This window comes from Phalacrocorax aristotelis, chromosome 11, assembly GCF_949628215.1.
Source record: "Phalacrocorax aristotelis chromosome 11, bGulAri2.1, whole genome shotgun sequence".
NCBI lineage: Eukaryota > Metazoa > Chordata > Aves > Suliformes > Phalacrocoracidae > Phalacrocorax > Phalacrocorax aristotelis.
This window is the reverse complement of record NC_134286.1, coordinates 21,498,860-21,513,976: the sequence shown is the minus strand read 5'-3', so window position 1 is coordinate 21,513,976 and position 15,117 is coordinate 21,498,860. Positions and strand designations below refer to the sequence as shown.

The 15,117-nt window shown below is 41.0% G+C and overlaps 1 long non-coding RNA gene across 1 annotated transcript; it reads right to left on the bottom strand.

The window, feature by feature from the left end:
- Positions 1-1,657: 1,657 nt before the first annotated feature.
- Positions 1,658-14,309, bottom strand: LOC142063192 (uncharacterized). The gene is made up of 3 exons (XR_012662683.1): positions 14,186-14,309; positions 11,365-11,489; positions 1,658-1,763 (listed from the first exon to the last, which is right to left on the bottom strand). It is a non-coding gene; the product is annotated as an uncharacterized LOC142063192 (long non-coding RNA).
- Between the last annotated feature and the right edge of the window lie 808 nt (positions 14,310-15,117).

The following is a 15,117-nucleotide window of genomic DNA, read 5'->3' as shown; positions in this document are numbered from 1 at the left end:
GTAAGTTTTCAAAGACGTGCTCAAAAGGGTCAAGTAGAAAAATAAATCCCGCTATTTGTTAGAAAGATTTGTGTGTACACCTCCCACATTCACTGCTTTGAAATGGACCCCTTAATGTCTGGAGGGGATGCAAAGCCAACGGCTCTTCTAAGGTTTCAGAAGGAGGAAGAAAGGCCATGATCTTCAATAAAGATTATTCTGCAGAAACAGAACTACTTGCCTTTGCGTAATCTTTTGCAAAATAAGCGCAACAAAAGGTGCAATGCAGTAATCTAAAACAATGCCTCAAGAGCTGTGAAGAATCAAGGAGGACCTCAAATACATTATACGTATTGATGGAAAAAGTATGATCAAGAGGTTTAGGCCAGAGATGGTTCCACTTGCAGAACCTAGCCTCTCTGGACTGCAAAATAAAGAAGCATATTTAGTCCAATTGGCCCAATCATGTCTGCCAACACTGGTGAATGTCAATTCAAACTCACTTCTGAATCTCTTCTTTCCACATGGATATCAATCATATCTCATTTCCATCAGTATCAGTGAGATTCAGAAAGAGGTTTATCAAGAAGAGATTATTTGGGCGGGGAGGGATAAGAAAACTCTTTGCTGTTTCAGCAAAATAGAAACCGTGGAAGCAAATTAATTTGGGCAAATTTCCTATTAAAATAAAGGCAAAACCTTTTGAAACTACCCAGATGTCCTTTCCAAAATATTTTGAGCAAATGAGTTCCTTTGCATTGCAATCTACTTCTGCTTTGCAAATTTAAATGAACGTATATTTAAATAAAAGGTCAAAGTTGAAATTAAAACATTCCAAATCTAATAAAATTAATTGCCCTGATCTCATAGATAGAATTAGTGACAGAAAGTCACCCCGCGCCTTGGGAACTCATTGTGCACTGAGACTCAGACTGCAGCAGTGATCTCCTGAGCTCCGTTGCTCTTTCTTCCACTGGCTGCAGGTACGTGGGAAGGGTGAGTGCAATACACTGCTAGAGATGTCATGTAAAGTCATAGGGGAAGTTAAGTCAGGCTGATAATAACTGCATTAAAAGACTGCCAAGTGCATTCAGAAAACCAGAGTGGCTTTCAGTAAGAGTAGGAAAGCACTTGAGTTACATGCAGCAAATTCATCCAAAGAAAAATGTGTTCTCGTTACATTTGCCTACCAACGGATATTTACATTAGAAAATATACATAATTTAGCACAATGTTTAATATCTGAATGTAGCTTCTATATGTCCATTGAGAAAGTAGGTAACTGAAATACATACAGAATTCCCAGTTATTCATTGAGAGTTCTGATTCTGCGTTTCTGATGTCTTGAGACAGAGGATGGGATACTGCTAGCAACACGTGGTACAAGGGGTAGAATAGATTATTCTATTTGTTTCATGAAACTACCTGACTATTCAATTATGGAAAACATTTTGCATTTTAGAAGTAGTAACATTTCAATTATGTGAAAAGAACAGAAGTTAGACGAAACTAAAACAAAGACTTACTTTATGTGTGTTTCTCATTTCTTGCCTTGTCCTATAGGCAGAAGTAAGAAATTTCAGAATAATGAATAAATGTGCACTGAAGATCCCCAAACATCCCTCATCCCTGATGCTCTATCTCAGAGAAAGGAACAAGACTTACTATTAGGGTTGTCAGAGGTCTTGAAGCAGTTCCACGGTAGCCCACGTCCTTTCAGTGTTTTGCTTCAGGTGTGGTCACTTTGTGAAAAAGAAATGCCACGCCCACACATCTGAGGGGTTCTTTCACATTTTGGAAAAGAAGACAGACGTTTTTAGCATGCGTAATACATTTTAATGAAAAAACTTCCGGCTTAATTGCAATTTTTTCTACCCCAAGAAGTGCAAGCTTGCAAGGCGTTAGGATTTTCACAGGCCACACGAAAGAACTTCAAATTGCAGTAAAGACTATTTCTAAGCCTGACAGGTGCTCCTCCATCCAAGGTTTCTCCTGACCTGCGTTCTGGGGCTGTGTGCTAGCTCAGTCCCCTTATCCTTACATTAGGCTACACAATGTACTCACAATAAATACAACGAAACAGTTTAGGTGATTGAAGCATATAGTTTTCAATTGGTCTTGCCAAGGATGGGTTTCACTGGGTTGAACAATCAATTGCCTAATACGAATATGCCAGTTTGTAATTATTCACTTTCCACTGTTGATTATGAGACATAAGCAAGTAATTACCCATCTTTACCTCTAACCTAACTTGGGCACTCCTCTCCCATGGGTACGTTTGCTGCTACTGGAAGAACACAAATAGTCTCCCATTGACCTTTGATATGATAAACTATATGGACTATGTTTCCTCTTGGAACTAATGCAGCTTCCACTGCAGGCAATACAAAAAAAGAGACCATTAATAAATTATGAGCGCTTTTAATGTGTAACAAATATTGCCCTGGAACTTTTATTAGTTCAATTCCTACCAGTACTATTGTTCAGATAACTTCTGTTCCTCCAACCTGACACAACAAAACTAAGAGTTCACTAAGCCTGTAGTTAGTTAGACAAACAGACAGGCAGGCAGACATATTTTGACTGAGATAACATCCAAATGTCCCATTCACAGCTGGACGTCTCTGTGGAAATCCTGAGTTTGGTCCACAGTAGTCACCATGGCAGCCGTGTTCATAGGTTACTGCGCACAGATAGATGATGCTACATGAGAGCAATATGTTGGTTCAGAACTCACAGGAAAAGTGAGCTGCTATATGATACTGGGTAAAATTAGAATTTCAGATCAGTAGAACCGTATACACTATGACAAAATTGCTTAGCAACAAACCCCTACTTCCAAATATGCTCCTTAACATAAAAGTATTTCTTAAGTTGCATTTAAATCAGAAAGTAGTTGCAAAACTTAAAAGTATATTTCAAATTCTCGAAGTTCATGAAGACTCTACAGATGGGCACTAATCCTTCCAAAAAGTACCCTTTGACTGTTATCAGAAGAGGAAAAGCAAGGCAAAGCTCAAGTATTAGGTATACACAGAAATAGAAGGAATTACTGGTACCTTGCAGTGAAGCCATGCTTAAGGTGACAATGAATTCAGCAGCAGCAAAATATTATTTTCATAACGGTTTTTACTAACACAATATAACCTGATAGCAGAAAAAGCGGGCCCCCTCTCCCCCGGTCATCATTCAGCTGAAAAAAAATTAAAATCTTGAGCAGAAATCCCTTCAAACCATCATGAAAAGGTCTATGCACAGCCTTGGTATAGTGCAATGAAATTAAAAAAGATGTCATGTAGCCATGTCAGCCACATCTGTGACCCATATGGTGCATGTAACAAGAGCATATGTCTATACCTAAAGAGAACGTTATATGCTGTATAAGGCTAGGGCAAATGTAAAAGTGAAGTAGAACACCTTCACATTACAAACACAGTTTGTTATTTGTGTCACATCAAAGAAAGAGTCTCTAGGAATTATTGGCCTCTGAAGTCATTTAATTATGATTAAGTGAACTAAGAACTAATGTAAATGGTATTTTATACCCCAGTGAATTAAAGTATGAGATCTAGTCAAGGTGAATAAGATTTACAGCCAAAACTCAAGCAACCTTACAGTAATTTCATGACACTTTTACTACTAGCCTAGACATTTCAGTTCTTGAAATAATTAAAAGTACACAAGAAAATTTTAGTCTTTGGATGCTTATAATAAACCACGGACAGAAAAGAGAATAGGTTGCTTCTCAACTGATTTATGCGCTTCTACTCTAATTATAAAAGGGACAAAGATAATGCAGGGCAAATACAACCTTCAGAGTTTAGTACCAAAAAAGAAGGAGAAAAATAAAAGTACGCATAGTAGGGCGCCCACAGTCCTCTTTCATCTGGACTAAATCTGACCGAGATTAAAGTCTCAAGACTCATCTTTGGCTAATCCCAAATACCTGTCTGCTAAAGAACGCGTTCGTTATGTTGAGACCCCATGCATAATATGAGCAAGTAAAGTCAGCCAACTCACTTTAAAGATACTAAGGGTCCTCTCACAGATTTCTAACTCTAAGGAAAACTGTTCCCAGGTATTTGCCTTCAAATAGAATTAAGAGTGTCCAAGAAGAAATGTATAACATATCAATGAATAGTTATATTTCACAGCTTTTCCAGCTGGAAGTAAACTCATTTTCCAGTGACAACTGTTAATCCACTCTCTTCTAGAGTCTCTGTTTGAAAGGCTCCAGGTAAAGAACAGAAACTTGGCTGACAGAAGAAAGTACCAGATGGCTGCTGGGATGGGAAAAAAATTGAAGAGAAGAAAACAGTGAAATGTGAGTTGTAGAAATAAGGATTGAATCACAATCAAAATGTAAGTAAAGAACCAGAGCCTTTGGATTTTAACAGGAGCCATGTTAGCAACACAGCCTCTACCCAAGTGGTAAACTTGACGGCCTCAAGAATACTTAAAATACAACACAAGATTAACAAATTGCATAAATTATATGTATAAAGAGTGCTCTTTGAACAGTCTCTTTTGGCTGATGTGGCCATACGCGTTTGCACGAACCTACCTCCTCGGACCTAAGATGTGTAAACTTGAATACTCAGGCCATACCAGTATGTGTCTCTGACACATAAACTCTGCACTTTCAGTCTTTTAAAAAAACTTTAAAATTCCCAGTAATCTATTTGGGAATCAAAAGGATCAAAATTCATATGCTAAATAAAGCACTAATATAAATGTTCATACTGTGGTAGTAGGCGTTATCTTTAGTGGAGAATGGTGTGGACCAAAATTTAGCTCTAAAGATAAAATATGTAACTGACTTAGGAACACAAATGAGAGAGTCTGGGTTAGAAAATACATGTTCTTGACCTATCAGTTGCCTCCTCCTAGCTCCAGACACTAATGTAAGTGAGTAATACCTTTTTTTTAAAATCTGTCTCATTTTATCTTTCCTTCAGAAATACTGTCCTAAAGGAAGCTGCTAGTACTGCATTAGCATTCATAAGTATCCAGATTTGAATCAAATTTTCACAGAATCACAGAATCCCAGGTCGGAAGGGACCTCAGGGATCATCTGGTCCAACCCTTCTAGGAAGAGCACAGTCTAGACAAGACGGCCCAGCACCCTGACCAGCCGACCCTTGAAAGTGTCCAACGTGGCCGAGTCAACCACTTCCCTGGGGAGATTATTCCAACGGTGACTGTCCTCACTGTGAAAAATTTCCCTCTCGTGTCCAATCGGAACCTCCCCAAGAGCAACTTGTGTCCATTTTGCATATTTGTAGTGTACCCTCCAGCTGGGGACAAGCATGGTGACTGTGTGATACAATCCACTTAAAGAACAAGGCCACCACTGTCAGCTGTACTGGCTGACAACAGCTCAGGCATTCATTTTATATCTATCCTGAAAAATTGTTAGGGGGGGTATTTTTCAAATACTTAGGCTTACAGCTAACAAGTGTTGCATGTCCTGTAACAAGCTCAGTAACAAAATGGTTGGTCTCAGCTAGCTCAGACACACGGCCTCATCACACCCATTCTAAGGCACACCCTTCTGCCACCTCTTCCTAGACACAGCACTGTAAAGCAGCCTTCCAGAATACCCCCAATTTCCCTTGCCTTTCTTCATTTGCCTTTCCCTTCCATTAGATGATCCTCAGCCCGACTGGTATGAGAGACTTCATTAAAAAATTCCAGTTGAACTGAACTAGCTGATTCTTACTGCCAATGAAATTGCTTTTGCTAAGAAGTCTGTGTAAAAGACTAGCACCTGGAGACACTAGATTGCTCAAGGGATTGGTAACAGGCTATGGAATATTTAACCTCTAGGGTATTGGCTTAAAGCCAGAGTCAGGACCAAACTTGAAGCATCAGTCTCTTAGGCAGGCTGCCACATGACACCTTTAAAAATTATACCCCTTCACTCAGGAGAGCCCTTACCAATCTTCTGTTGGGAAACTTTCTCCCCTCTCCAGTCTGGACCTTACAGCTGAGACGACTACAAATTGGAAGGCTATAATTTAGAAATGTGCAAAATGTTATGCCAACACAAAATAAAAAAGTTTGAGTGCAACTGTAAGAGCAACCCTAAGAACCAGATTTAGCGGTCTTTCAGAGGACTGGCGCGTAGGCTCATAATTTCGCTGTCAATACATGCGATAACACAAGAGGCAAATGATAGAACTTCTCTATGCCCAGAGCACAGAGACCACACGGAAGTATGCCAACAACCTTCTATTTCCTCCATACCAAAACTTTATGGAGCAAAAATCCAAAGAAAAAAATCATACTAATCAATAAGCTTAAAAAGAAGAACATAATTTTAATGGAAATTAAAAGGTAGTAAGGGTAGAAACCATTAAATCTAAAAAACACTTAAAGCCAAACAACACAATGGAAGTTTAGTCTGTTTTAAACAAAAGACATTCCCCTGCACCTTTTCCCATACGCAGCAGCAGCAGCTGTCTGCTCCTTCTCTGTGATGGTGTTGGAAAGAAAATTCCTATGCCACTCCCTTCCCTCCTTCTGTGTTATCGTTGTCCACAGCAGATTTCTTCACACCCTTCATTAAGCCTGATCCTCTTACTCTTTGAGCAAAGAAAATTATTTCCATTTGATGTTTTGTATCACTGTTCATCTCAACGAAAATACAGTAACTCCCTCTATTAGTGACTCCCAACTTAGCAGGTCTGTGAATGTACAGTATCAGTGAAAGCACAGCTGGAGAAATAAAACCCGTGTAAATAGCTGAAAAGATAGGTAAAAGTCTGGGCAGCGATCCAAAAACACTAAACTACAGACTCCCAACATCTGGTTCAGGGTGGATTCCAAGAAAGACAGAAAGACAGAAAAAGAAAGACAGAAAGAAAGGATTGATTTCTCTGTATATTTTTTACATAAGGTTTTCATTTATTTTTTTAATTCATCAAAAATTTTACTCAGTTATTGTGGTTTCATTTCTTCACCTTACTGCATCCTGTTGCTTCACTGTTTTAGTCATATTAATCAGAAGGAAGCAGAGCCCTGGACAGGAGTTATAAGCAGCCCTCAGCTTCATACTTACATATTTCATTGTGATAAAAGCAAATTACAGATAAAAACCTCTAAACCTTATTATTCAGCCTCTCTCTCTTTTTATCTAGGACTGGGCTTACGACACACGCATGAGAATCCTATACGACTTCATGTTCTTTCAGGCAAATGGTCGCAACAGGGCTAACCCTGTCAGTTACGCAGCTTGCCTTATTGCTACAGGCTCCAGAGCGAAGCCCGCACCAAGCACCTACATGAGGCACCCAGGACTCCGCCACTTTGACCATCGCTGTGTGAAGAGTAATCTTCTGCTTTAGGCAGTTTTATCAGCTGAGAGCTTATGCTGAGGAGTTCAGAGACAACATAATTTTCAAAAGCTCATACGTGACTTAAAATCATCAAAGCCCCCTGGTTTTCAGGGATATTTTTACCTTTAATGTACCTGAGCTCTTTTCAAACTCCTGCCTTACCGGGTTAAATGAGCACATCACCTATTCCACATATGACTGCCTGTTCTGGCCACACAGAATACTCCAGGCTATCAACATGTAATGTCTGCCATTGATACATTCAGATCATCCTTCCCCCATCCCACTCAACAGAGAGCTAAAGATGCTGTAAGGACTCTCTCCCAGGCAGGGAGCACTCTGCCTTGGCTGGGTGTCTTTAATGAAGAGTGGGTTTTGCTTTGCGTTAAGCGATGGGTAGCAGACACACCACTGGGCCTCCACACTGCTCGCACACCAGCTTTGTCCCCACCGTTTACCAGGACCCCATCTTGGGGTACCAAGGCACCTGGCGGCTGCGTGCCCGTGTTGCAGGTACGTCTCTCTGTCCCTCCAACCACTGCCAGCGGCATCCAAACCTCAAAAACTCTTCATGCATGCACTCACAATAATCATTAAATGCACAAATGAGATAATAAGAAGCTCTGAAAAGTCTCCAAACAATTTCAAATTTGCCTACTTTGTGCTTCAACGCTGCCTCACTCGGAGCTGAGCCACGAGTGCTTGTGTGCTTTCCAAGAGTTATTACATGCATACAAACACAGACAGAGAAAAAAATTCACATGGGGTAAGTGTGTGATTCTCTTGCCCAAAGACTAATTCCCCCTACATCTAGGTATCTTACTTTACCCTCTCTCAAAACAGAAAGAAGGTTCAGGACGGTGTTCAGCACTTGGCACCAAGCAAGTGCACAGCCAGGCTGGACCAGCCATCTTACCTCTTTGCCAGTGCTGTGCTCTAGCCAGGGGCACCAAAGAATTTGTTTCCATCAGAAGACCTTTTATGCATCAAGCTAGTGGCTTCCAGGTAGTACACACTGCCTGTAAAATGGCAATAGGCCAGTACTCATGTCTCTCAGTCTGCGGTGAGCTTTCCACTTACGAAAGGAGGCAATGACATTAGACATTACTGAAACGGGAATCCCACTAGGGCATTGACAGGTAATATAAGGAAATTAATTCTGTCCCTCAGAAACAAAGTCCCTGAGAAATAAGGAAGTACCTTTCTTGAAGATCTGTGCAATTTACTCTTTAAGATTGGAGCCTGAGGGGAGTAATTACATATGCATATTATTCAAACCTGAATTCTGTTCTTCAAACTCTCTTTAAATTACGCCAGTTTGCACGACTATCTTTTCTACCTGCTCATAGCTTGCTGCCACAGAAAGATCAACTTCCTCCCGCAGCCTGCCCTCCACCTGTCCGTGCTATCTCGCTTCTCCCTTTGCCTCAGTCCTGGCTTTGAACTGACCCTTTAGCAAGCACATTCAGCTCCCTAGACCACCAGAAAACAACTGACTTTCACTCTGGAAATACTTGACTGATGCTCCACTGCCCCAGGCAGAAGAAAGAGAATAAAGCAGCTTGCTGCAGAGTTGACAAAGCATGAGTGCTTTGAAAAATGACTGATAGGCCCTCCACCCCATACCTTTGTGCTACCCACATCAGTCTAAATGCGTGTGTTCACACCCGGGCACCTAGATCACACACTGAACTAAAGGAACAGTCACAAATGAGAGAGGTACTTTCAAATCAAACAAAATTTCCTTCTGAGTTACACTAACAACACTTTATAATGAAAGCAACAGAGAAGTTGCATGAAATGCTCTGATCCAATCCAGTACCTTTTACCCCATCTCCTGCAGTTATTAGATTCTTCTGCAGTCAAGTAATATCTGGCAGAAAGCTAACCCCAAAAGACAGGACAGGACAGGACAGAAAGTTTTCACCTGAATTTCATTCCAATGTGTTTGGAACTGTCGGGTTGGTTTGGAGATCGCGAATACTAGCTGATCTGCAGCTTGCGGGTTAAAAACGGGGCAGAAGGAGGGGAAACTTCTAAATACAGTCTCCATGACTTGCCTTGTCAGGCAGAATTAATTAAAGCGTTTCACGAATATTTACATTAGCCTAAGTAAAATTCTAGCGTTATACAGAATGTATTTTTGCAGCCCATGAGCCACTTGAAAAGATGAATCTTGACAGTCAAAAGCACATCTACATCCTTCCTTTACGAGGTTCTTGCTTTACAGGCAGATTTATACACAAACAGGCCAAATGCCAGCCGAGACAGTACGGCTTCGTCCTGTACAATGAAGGCAACACACCAAGTCAGTGGAGCTTGAAGGAAGTCACTTTCTTCTAAATCTCAGCCCTCTGGCTTTTCACCACCTGGACACCAGTTCTAAAACGATGACCTCATCATTTATCATTTTACCTTTCAGTGCTTTACTTAATACATGACCTGCTCAGTAAAATATTTGCAGACTTGGTACTCTGGTACTTTATCCCATTACAAAGGCACGCATAACATTTCACATCTCTTTCATGCAGGTGGTCCTCTGTTCTAACTCAAGGCCAAACAGAATATAAAGTTAGGCCAGTTAGCAGTATAGGTGAAGGCATCTGAACTGTGGGGAGGGAGTGCGGTAACTGCAGATGCCAAGTGTGGCTATACATTTCAAAGATAGTGCTAATTTACTTATTTGGCTTACAGTGACCGAATCCATCTGTCCAGTACAGATGATCAACCACAAGACGTCTAAGAATCACTGCGAATCAACATTTTTTATTAAAATTGTTCACATATGTGCCAAGGAGCCTCAGAAAGGTGTACTAAAAACGGTCCCGTTCTCTCAGACAATTCCACTCCATTAAATTTTATGAGTACACATGTCTGAGAAGGAGAAGAGAGGGAAAGGGAAAAAAGTTTGTATCAGATACCTTCCCAGTTTATTTTTAGAATGTTTAACAGTGCAAAACGTAATGCCTTTTTAGATCATTTCTCCATTTTTTTTCCTCCATTCCAATAAAATATTTCCCGTGCTAGATGATCTCTCTCTATATATAACTTTATACTGGACGGTCTAGCTGCAAATATCTTCACACACAGCAAGTTAGATTTACAACCAGCAAATAGAACATATCAATGGAAGTATCTAGACAGAGGAGTTACAATACACAGAGGTAGGAGACATTTCTTTTCAGCTCACTTACAGAACACATTCGCACAACTGGTTTTGATTTCTATTTCTATTCCTCACTAAGGAGATAGATGTGAAATTTGGTGCTTATGGCACTCAACACTGATAGGTACCGGGAATGTTGCCACCTCCAGAGCTGACACTGTAAACTGTGGGGACTCAGTCACAGACAGGTCTCTCCCAGAGGAAGTCTGCCCCTTCAAAAAAGAAACAGAGCAAAGAAGAGCCGGGAAGAAGATTTCCTCTGCAGTCTAGCTTTCCATGACACATCCCTTCAGTGTGGTGCGGAGCTTGCCTGAGCAAAGGCTGACACAAGAGCAAAAGGGCAGATCCAAAGGCACGCAGGTGACAGAATCTGAGAGTGTAAAGTACTTTACGGAGCCCTTTATTATGAAAGGTTGCTAAGGAAATTGTTGGGTCCACAGCGACTTACTATTCTTTCTCCTTTTTTTTCAAAGCCTCAGCTATTGTGCTCTCAAATTAAGATTTGGCTTCAGCTTTTAGAAAGACATGAATAATAATAAAACCATATTGCTGTACATATGACTTATGATTAAGCAGCTCTCTGGGTTATATACAGAGGAAATGTCTGAAAAGGCACTGGCTGACACTTATCAAAGAATTTGGAAATGGAAATTACAGCAGAAGAAAGTAAATTAGCCAAGAATTTTAAAAGCAACAGGATATAATGACCAAATAGATGACATGAAATTAAAACCCCACTTCAGGAATGAATGCAAAAAACCTCAGGAAGGCATGTTTTCAAGCTGGTGACATCATATTTATGTATGTCCTATGTCATTCAGGCATAATTCTGGTAATTAACGACACAAAACATATAATTTTGAACTCCTGTGTTTTTACCTCTGTTGTATATTATCAGCTTTCCAGGGCTTTGCAGATTAGTGAAGTAAGTCCCCATTCATAATTCTGTTGCTCAAATTCTACTTGAAGTCAATGTTGGAAGGTAGCGCTTTCCAGTACTATGCCTATTGTGAAGAAAGAGCACAGCATTTTTCAAGACATGAGTTAATGAGTCATACTGTTTGTGTTTCCCAAATAAATTAATAACAACAACTAACAATTCATTCCTAAAGTTCCTGCATGCCCACAATTCCAACTGACTGCAGCGGGAACCAGAAATGCTCTGCAGCTTTGAAAATCAAAACCATCCTATGTGTTCCAGCAGAAATTTCTACAGATCGATCTGATGATGGTTAAAGGTGACACTTAAAATCTTTGGAAACAAATTTTAAAATTAAAAATCCTAAACCAGTAAAACACAATAAGCTTATTTTAGAACACAGTCTTTTAAGACTATTTCTCCCTTTAGCTGTGCAACCTGCAGATTCTATATTTATTAAGGTTATTGGCACTGACAATATTATCATTACAATAATTTATTACCAATTATTCTTGGCAGATTATTGACAGCATTGATAGAGCAATTCAAATAGAAATCTTAGATGTTAGGAAAAATCTCTTTACTGCAAGAGTGGTCAGGCATTGGCACAGGCTGCCCAGAGAGGTGGGGGAGTCACCATCCCTGGGGGTGTTCAAAAGACACGTAGATGCAGCACCTGGGGACATGGCTTAGGAGGCCTGGAGGTGTTGGGCTGGCAGCTGGACTTGATGATCCTAGAGGTCTTTTCCTACCGTAATGATTCTATGAAAAATGTTCACTTTTATGAAATCACCAGCACCTGGCAAGAAAAGCTGAAACTTGAGCTCATGTCCTGGATGAATCTATTTGAATGACTCTGTTTTAAATGCGTGTAGGTACGCTTTGTACCTAGAGCACATCTTTGCACGAGGATCTCAGAGATTTGGTGTTGGGGGTTTGTTTGGGGTTTTTTTTTTTGGTTTTGTATTTGGGTTTGGGGTTTTTTGGGGTTTTTTTACAAGTTGGGTGTTAGCATTCCTTCCATGTGGAAAGAGAAGAGGTGGCTCAGGATGGTGCAGAGGTTTGCCCAGCACAGGCATTTCAGTGCAAACAGCAGCAGCAGCCTCACGTGCTGGGTTCCAGCCTGCAACCTTCCATCATCCGTACTGCTGAGTGGGACTGCTACGCAGTGCTTCTGGGCGAACAGTTTTTAAGGTTGCAATTCGGGAAAGTACAGTAACATACAAAGTCACTTTGGCTTCTGCAGCTGCTAGATAACTGCCTTAGCGCTGCCCTGAAAAGAAATACCCCAAGACTGAGACTCTTTGAGTTTAGCTATTAGAAACAAGAAAAATTGAATCAGAAATGAAGGCGGACTTGTGCCTAGGAAGCCTGGACAGTGGGTGAGGACAACGGTGCTGTTTAAGTGAGGGCAGCCAGCAGTTCACCTATGCGGGGAGAGGAAGGTAGCGCAGCGAGGGTTATATAAGCAAAGTCACTTGTGGAATGTGCAGAATGTACACAGAGGGTGTGCCCCGAGCGAGGGCAGCGCAGGGAGCAGGGGGCGCGGGGAAGAGCCTCCCAGCCCGCGTGTAACAGGTTGCCAGACAAAAGGCGTTTCCAAAATGCAGCCCGTGTTCTCTGCCCTTGCTGCTGTTTCTGTCCTCGGACGCAAAGCCGCAAAAGTCATCAGAAGCTAGCATGGATAGTACAGTGTGTTATTTAATGTTACCAAGATAATCATAAATAAAATAGACAATATATCTCCAGTGCCTTCATCCTCCTCCCTGAAACAGGCAAGACTTCTGCAATTGTTGGCAACAAAGTGCAGGGAAGATATACAATCAAAGGTAAAGGAAAAACTTCATACCATTTCTGGAGCAGTCTGGGGTTTTTTTGCTCTTGCTGCTTTGGATTTTTTTTCTGTGACTAATTAGCACATCTCCCCCTAAAACTTACCCCAAACCCTAAGCAAATAAAGGGAAAAAAGGGAATATTTCAATTTTCAACGAGTGTGCACTAAGCACTGTAATGCTCCTTTTGTTTTCCTCTTCAGGTGCCACTAGAAACAATCAAATCCAACTGGCAAAAGTATTGAAAGTAAGTCCACTTTAGATTTACAGATGTTTGCAAAGCTAGTTCTCATGAAATCATGGAATAAAACCTCATCCAGCTGAGAGGCAGGTTCATCTAACCAATGCACAAACCCAAGGATCTGTGGAAATTTGTGTGTTGAATGCATTTGCTAAATACATGACCACTGGCTTTGTGGACCTGCTACAGGCATACAGAAGTGTGCGTGAGTATCCTCTGACTTCAGTACGAAATCAGTTAGGGGCAGAATTCCGCTTCCTCCCGCCCAGCTACAGGACTGCATCCTCTCAGTGTTTTGTGACTACCAACAAGAAAACTGAGTTAAACTATCTACAGGGGTACTTGAACTAGCTCTACTGATCAGAACCGATTACAAGAAAAGTTCACACGTTGAATGTTAAAGATGAATCCACAGAGGAAATATAACACAGGAAATACATGTTCCAGACATGCTGTTCAAAAGAAATCTGAAGAAAAAAATAAGGTCAAGGGACCCAGAGTATTTCTCACAGAGATTCTGCAAGCTAAGTAGTGAAATGGCGTTAAATAAATCACATGGTTTCAAATTACTCGCTATGCCACTACAAACAGCAGAAGATTATGGCTTTTCAGGAGTACCCCACCTATAGCAGGACAAGTGTGTCCAGAGAAATGCACAAAGAACAGCAGAAACTACCAGATACTGTTGAACCATTGGCCATTACTTACTTTCTGTTCCGTAACCAACCAACCAAATTCTTCTTCGGGAGCAGGGATTTTGGATGGAGTCACTAAGCAGTTCTGTACTGAGAAATTGTGAAGAGAATGGTTAGCAGGCACTGGGAACAACACATACAGACCACCTCCTTGTACACAGGCCCCCAGCAGTGAATGGCACAGACGCGCAGACCCACAGGCGTCTCTGAAGCCCTGTCACACCGGCTCCAGGTAAACTTCTGTACAGGATTGGAGCACTAAGGCAAACTTAATTTAGAACCAGACATAGTTCACAACATTTAGTTAATTTTGCAGGGCCAAAACTTCACACAGGACCACCATTTCCAGAGACAGCACAGGTTTTTTTCAAAAAGGATTGTTCACTGTGCATTCAACTTCTGTTACAGAAGGGATCCCCACTTCTGGAAATTTCATATTCTCAAATGCCATTTTTCATAGAAATGGCCTCATTTTTGAGTTCACAGAAAACAGAAGAAGCAATAAAACTTTTACATGTGATTTTTCATCTTGCTAGAAATACCTTAGCACAATTCTAATTCACCATCATCCCAGGAAAGGCTGCCTGTAATACACTGAAAGCTAGCTCGGGCTTTAAGCCAACAAAGCACTTCGGGATGATTTCAGCTTTAAGCTCAGGTACTGTACAACTGACTTCAGTGAGATGACTTAATCATCATTACAATTAAAAAGTTAAATGGTTTGCTAGTGTAGAGCCTTGGTGTGAACTTCCTATAACAAGGCCATAGCACACAGCTACACCATTTGGAGCTCATAATGCCTACCACATGACCCAACCTGAGTAAGGCCCTACGGTTGAGCTCCAGGTGAAATTTGATGGGAATGGATAAAACCTGCAAAAGACCTTCAGCAGAGGCCTTTGTGTTCAAGAGTCTCTTATCCCAATGTAGGTGAGAGTATACTTT